The sequence below is a fragment of the Struthio camelus genome, chromosome 17 (assembly GCF_040807025.1).
Source record: "Struthio camelus isolate bStrCam1 chromosome 17, bStrCam1.hap1, whole genome shotgun sequence".
Lineage (NCBI taxonomy): Eukaryota > Metazoa > Chordata > Aves > Struthioniformes > Struthionidae > Struthio > Struthio camelus.
The window spans coordinates 2,095,868-2,102,421 of NC_090958.1; positions in this window are offsets into that span (position 1 = coordinate 2,095,868).

The window sequence follows — 6,554 nt, forward strand, 5'->3', positions numbered from 1 at the left end:
GAAGTGTGGTTCGGGCTGTTGAAAGTAGGAGGAGGGGAGGAAAAGGAGGAGGGAAGTGTTGGTGGGAGAGCCGTATGGATGGCAAGGGCAAAAGGGTGGGTGCCTTGGTGCAGGTTGTGGTGGCTGTTGTTGGTGGTCCGGTGTTGGAGGAGAGTGTCTGCTGTAGTGGGGAAGTGTGGTTCGGGCTGTTGAAAGTAGGAGGAGGGGAGGAAAAGGAGGAGGGAAGTGTTGGTGGGAGAGCCGTATGGATGGCAAGGGCAAAAGGGTGGGTGCCTTGGTGCAGGTTGTGGTGGCTGTTGTTGGTGGTCCGGTGTTGGAGGAGAGTGTCTGCTGTAGTGGGGAAGTGTGGTTCGGGCTGTTGAAAGTAGGAGGAGGGGAGGAAAAGGAGGAGGGAAGTGTTGGTGGGAGAGCCGTGTGCATGCCAGTGCCAAAAGGGTGGGTGCCTTGGGTCAGGTTGTGGTGGCTGTTGTTGGTAGTTGGGTGTTGGAGGAGAGTGTCTGCTGTAGTGGGGAAGTGTGGTTCGGGCTGTTGAAAGTCGGAGGAGGGGAGGAAAAGGAGGAGGGAAGTGTTGGTTGGAGAGCCGTGTGCATGCCAGTGCCAAAAGGGTGGGTGCCTTGGTGCAGGTTGTGGTGGCTGTTGTTGGTGGTCCGGTGTTGGAGGAGAGTGTCTGCTGTAGTGGGGAAGTGTGGTTCGGGCTGTTGAAAGTCGGAGGAGGGGAGGAAAAGGAGGAGGGAAGTGTTGGTGGGAGAGCCGTATGGATGGCAAGGGCCAAAGGGTGGGTGCCTTGGGTCAGGTTGTGGTGGCTGTTGTTGGTAGTCCGGTGTTGGAGGAGAGTGTCTGCTGTAGTGGGGAAGTGTGGTTCGGGCTGTTGAAAGTAGGAGGAGGGGAGGAAAAGGAGGAGGGAAGTGTTGGTGGGAGAGCCGTATGGATGGCAAGGGCCAAAGGGTGGGTGCCTTGGGTCAGGTTGTGGTTGCTGTTGTTGGTAGTCCGGTGTTGGAGGAGAGTGTCTGCTGTAGTGGGGAAGTGTGATTAGTGTGGTTCGGGCTGTTGAAAGTCGGAGGAGGGGAGGAAAAGGATGAGGGGAGTGTTGGTGGGAGAGCCGTGTGCATGCCAGTGCCAAAAGGGTGGGTGCCTTGGTGCAGGTTGTGGTGGCTGTTGTTGGTAGTTGGGTGTTGGAGGAGAGTGTCTGCTGTAGTGGGGAAGTGTGGTTAGTGTGGTTCGGGCTGTTGAAAGTAGGAGGAGGGGAGGAAAAGGAGGAGGGAAGTGTTGGTGGGAGAGCCGTATGGATGGCAAGGGCCAAAGGGTGGGTGCCTTGGTGCAGGTTGTGGTGGCTGTTGTTGGTAGTTGGGTGTTGGAGGAGAGTGTCTGCTGTAGTGGGGAAGTGTGATTAGTGTGGTTCGGGCTGTTGAAAGTAGGAGGAGGGGAGGAAAAGGAGGAGGGAAGTGTTGGTGGGAGAGCCGTATGGATGGCAAGGGCCAAAGGGTGGGTGCCTTGGTGCAGGTTGTGGTGGCTGTTGTTGGTAGTCCGGTGTTGGAGGAGAGTGTCTGCTGTAGTGGGGAAGTGTGGTTCGGGCTGTTGAAATTAGGAGGAGGGGAGGAAAAGGAGGAGGGAAGTGTTGGTGGGAGAGCCGTGTGCATGCCAGTGCCAAAAGGGTGGGTGCCTTGGTGCAGGTTGTGGTGGCTGTTGTTGGTGGTCCGGTGTTGGAGGAGAGTGTCTGCTGTAGTGGGGAAGTGTGGTTCGGGCTGTTGAAAGTAGGAGGAGGGGAGGAAAAGGAGGAAGGAAGTGTTGGTGGGAGAGCCGTATGCATGCCAATGCCAAAAGGGTGGGTGCCTTGGGTCAGGTTGTGGTGGCTGTTGTTGGTAGTCCGGTGTTGGAGGAGAGTGTCTGCTGTAGTGGGGAAGTGTGGTTCGGGCTGTTGAAAGTCGGAGGAGGGGAGGAAAAGGAGGAGGGAAGTGTTGGTGGGAGAGCCGTATGGATGGCAAGGGCCAAAGGGTGGGTGCCTTGGGTCAGGTTGTGGTGGCTGTTGTTGGTAGTTGGGTGTTGGAGGAGAGTGTCTGCTGTAGTGGGGAAGTGTGGTTCGGGCTGTTGAAAGTCGGAGGAGGGGAGGAAAAGGAGGAGGGAAGTGTTGGTGGGAGAGCCGTGTGCATGCCAGTGCCAAAAGGGTGGGTGCCTTGGGTCAGGTTGTGGTGGCTGTTGTTGGTAGTTGGGTGTTGGAGGAGAGTGTCTGCTGTAGTGGGGAAGTGTGGTTCGGGCTGTTGAAAGTCGGAGGAGGGGAGGAAAAGGAGGAGGGAAGTGTTGGTGGGAGAGCCGTATGGATGGCAAGGGCCAAAGGGTGGGTGCCTTGGGTCAGGTTGTGGTGGCTGTTGTTGGTAGTCCGGTGTTGGAGGAGAGTGTCTGCTGTAGTGGGGAAGTGTGGTTCGGGATGTCAAAAACAGGAGGAGGGGAGGAAAAGGAGGAGGGAAGTGTTGGTGGGAGAGCCGTATGGATGGCAAGGGCCAAAGGGTGGGTGCCTTGGTGCAGGTTGTGGTGGCTGTTGTTGGTGGTCCGGTGTTGGAGGAGAGTGTCTGCTGTAGTGGGGAAGTGTGGTTCGGGCTGTTGAAAGTAGGAGGAGGGGAGGAAAAGGAGGAGGGAAGTGTTGGTGGGAGAGCCGTATGGATGGCAAGGGCCAAAGGGTGGGTGCCTTGGTGCAGGTTGTGGTGGCTGTTGTTGGTAGTCCGGTGTTGGAGGAGAGTGTCTGCTGTAGTGGGGAAGTGTGGTTAGTGTGGTTCGGGCTGTTGAAAGTAGGAGGAGGGGAGGAAAAGGAGGAGGGAAGTGTTGGTGGGAGAGCCATATGGATGGCAAGGGCCAAAGGGTGGGTGCCTTGGTGCAGGTTGTGGTGGCTGTTGTTGGTAGTCCGGTGTTGGAGGAGAGTGTCTGCTGTAGTGGGGAAGTGTGGTTCGGGCTGTTGAAAGTCGGAGGAGGGGAGGAAAAGGAGGAGGGAAGTGTTGGTGGGAGAGCCGTGTGCATGCCAGTGCCAAAAGGGTGGGTGCCTTGGGTCAGGTTGTGGTGGCTGTTGTTGGTGGTCCGGTGTTGGAGGAGAGTGTCTGCTGTAGTGGGGAAGTGTGGTTCGGGCTGTTGAAAGTAGGAGGAGGGGAGGAAAAGGAGGAAGGAAGTGTTGGTGGGAGAGCCGTGTGCATGCCAATGCCAAAAGGGTGGGTGCCTTGGTGCAGGTTGTGGTGGCTGTTGTTGGTAGTCCGGTGTTGGAGGAGAGTGTCTGCTGTAGTGGGGAAGTGTGGTTCGGGCTGTTGAAAGTAGGAGGAGGGGAGGAAAAGGAGGAGGGAAGTGTTGGTGGGAGAGCCGTATGGATGGCAAGGGCCAAAGGGTGGGTGCCTTGGTGCAGGTTGTGGTGGCTGTTGTTGGTAGTCCGGTGTTGGAGGAGAGTGTCTGCTGTAGTGGGGAAGTGTGGTTAGTGTGGTTCGGGCTGTTGAAAGTAGGAGGAGGGGAGGAAAAGGAGGAGGGAAGTGTTGGTGGGAGAGCCGTATGGATGGCAAGGGCCAAAGGGTGGGTGCCTTGGTGCAGGTTGTGGTGGCTGTTGTTGGTAGTTGGGTGTTGGAGGAGAGTGTCTGCTGTAGTGGGGAAGTGTGGTTCGGGCTGTTGAAAGTAGGAGGAGGGGAGGAAAAGGAGGAGGGAAGTGTTGGTGGGAGAGCCGTGTGCATGCCAGTGCCAAAAGGGTGGGTGCCTTGGGTCAGGTTGTGGTGGCTGTTGTTGGTGGTCCGGTGTTGGAGGAGAGTGTCTGCTGTAGTGGGGAAGTGTGGTTCGGGCTGTTGAAAGTAGGAGGAGGGGAGGAAAAGGAGGAGGGAAGTGTTGGTGGGAGAGCCGTGTGCATGCCAATGCCAAAAGGGTGGGTGCCTTGGGTCAGGTTGTGGTGGCTGTTGTTGGTAGTCCGGTGTTGGAGGAGAGTGTCTGCTGTAGTGGGGAAGTGTGGTTCGGGCTGTTGAAAGTCGGAGGAGGGGAGGAAAAGGAGGAGGGAAGTGTTCGTGGGAGAGCCGTATGGATGGCAAGGGCCAAAGGGTGGGTGCCTTGGGTCAGGTTGTGGTGGCTGTTGTTGGTAGTCCGGTGTTGGAGGAGAGTGTCTGCTGTAGTGGGGAAGTGTGGTTCGGGCTGTTGAAAGTCGGAGGAGAGGAGGAAAAGGAGGAGGGAAGTGTTGGTGGGAGAGCCGTGTGCATGCCAGTGCCAAAAGGGTGGGTGCCTTGGTGCAGTTTGTGGTGGCTGTTGTTGGTAGTCCGGTGTTGGAGGAGAGTGTCTGCTGTAGTGGGGAAGTGTGGTTCGGGCTGTTGAAAGTAGGAGGAGGGGAGGAAAAGGAGGAGGGAAGTGTTGGTGGGAGAGCCGTATGGATGGCAAGGGCCAAAGGGTGGGTGCCTTGGGTCAGGTTGTGGTGGCTGTTGTTGGTAGTCCGGTGTTGGAGGAGAGTGTCTGCTGTAGTGGGGAAGTGTGGTTCGGGATGTCAATTACAGGAGGAGGGGAGGAAAAGGAGGAGGGAAGTGTTGGTGGGAGAGCCGTATGGATGGCAAGGGCCAAAGGGTGGGTGCCTTGGTGCAGGTTGTGGTGGCTGTTGTTGGTGGTCCGGTGTTGGAGGAGAGTGTCTGCTGTAGTGGGGAAGTGTGGTTCGGGCTGTTGAAAGTAGGAGGAGGGGAGGAAAAGGAGGAGGGAAGTGTTGGTGGGAGAGCCGTATGGATGGCAAGGGCCAAAGGGTGGGTGCCTTGGGTCAGGTTGTGGTGGCTGTTGTTGGTAGTCCGGTGTTGGAGGAGAGTGTCTGCTGTAGTGGGGAAGTGTGGTTAGTGTGGTTCGGGCTGTTGAAAGTAGGAGGAGGGGAGGAAAAGGAGGAGGGAAGTGTTGGTGGGAGAGCCATATGGATGGCAAGGGCCAAAGGGTGGGTGCCTTGGTGCAGGTTGTGGTGGCTGTTGTTGGTAGTCCGGTGTTGGAGGAGAGTGTCTGCTGTAGTGGGGAAGTGTGGTTCGGGCTGTTGAAAGTCGGAGGAGGGGAGGAAAAGGAGGAGGGAAGTGTTGGTGGGAGAGCCGTGTGCATGCCAGTGCCAAAAGGGTGGGTGCCTTGGGTCAGGTTGTGGTGGCTGTTGTTGGTGGTCCGGTGTTGGAGGAGAGTGTCTGCTGTAGTGGGGAAGTGTGGTTCGGGCTGTTGAAAGTAGGAGGAGGGGAGGAAAAGGAGGAAGGAAGTGTTGGTGGGAGAGCCGTGTGCATGCCAGTGCCAAAAGGGTGGGTGCCTTGGTGCAGGTTGTGGTGGCTGTTGTTGGTAGTCCGGTGTTGGAGGAGAGAGTCTGCTGTAGTGGGGAAGTGTGGTTCGGGCTGTTGAAAGTAGGAGGAGGGGAGGAAAAGGAGGAGGGAAGTGTTGGTGGGAGAGCCGTATGGATGGCAAGGGCCAAAGGGTGGGTGCCTTGGGTCAGGTTGTGGTGGCTGTTGTTGGTAGTCCGGTGTTGGAGGAGAGTGTCTGCTGTAGTGGGGAAGTGTTGTCAGGGCTGTCAAAAAAAGGAGGAGGGGAGGAAAAGGAGGAGGGAAGTGTTGGTGGGAGAGCCGTGTGCATGCCAGTGCCAAAAGGGTGGGTGCCTTGGTGCAGTTTCTGGTGGCTGTTGTTGGTAGTCCGGTGTTGGAGGAGAGTGTCTGCTGTAGTGGGGAAGTGTGGTTCGGGCTGTTGAAAGTCGGAGGAGGGGAGGAAAAGGAGGAGGGAAGTGTTGGTGGGAGAGCCGTATGGATGGCAAGGGCCAAAGGGTGGGTGCCTTGGGTCAGGTTGTGGTGGCTGTTGTTGGTAGTCCGGTGTTGGAGGAGAGTGTCTGCTGTAGTGGGGAAGTGTGGTTCGGGATGTCAAAAACAGGAGGAGGGGAGGAAAAGGAGGAGGGAAGTGTTGGTGGGAGAGCCGTATGGATGGCAAGGGCCAAAGGGTGGGTGCCTTGGTGTAGGTTGTGGTGGCTGTTGTTGGTGGTCCGGTGTTGGAGGAGAGTGTCTGCTGTAGTGGGGAAGTGTGGTTCGGGCTGTTGAAAGTAGGAGGAGGGGAGGAAAAGGAGGAGGGAAGTGTTGGTGGGAGAGCCGTATGGATGGCAAGGGCCAAAGGGTGGGTGCCTTGGTGCAGGTTGTGGTGGCTGTTGTTGGTAGTCCGGTGTTGGAGGAGAGTGTCTGCTGTAGTGGGGAAGTGTGGTTCGGGCTGTTGAAAGTCGGAGGAGGGGAGGAAAAGGAGGAGGGAAGTGTTGGTGGGAGAGCCGTGTGCATGCCAGTGCCAAAAGGGTGGGTGCCTTGGTGCAGGTTGTGGTGGCTGTTGTTGGTAGTCCGGTGTTGGAGGAGAGTGTCTGCTGTAGTGGGGAAGTGTGGTTCGGGCTGTTGAAAGTCGGAGGAGGGGAGGAAAAGGAGGAGGGAAGTGTTGGTGGGAGAGCCGTGTGCATGCCAGTGCCAAAAGAGTGGGTGGATTGGTGCAGGTTGTGGTGGCTGTTGTTGGTAGTTGGGTGTTGGAGGAGAGTGTCTGCTGTAGTGGGGAAGTGTGGTTCGGGCTGTTGAAAGTAGGAGGAGGGGAGG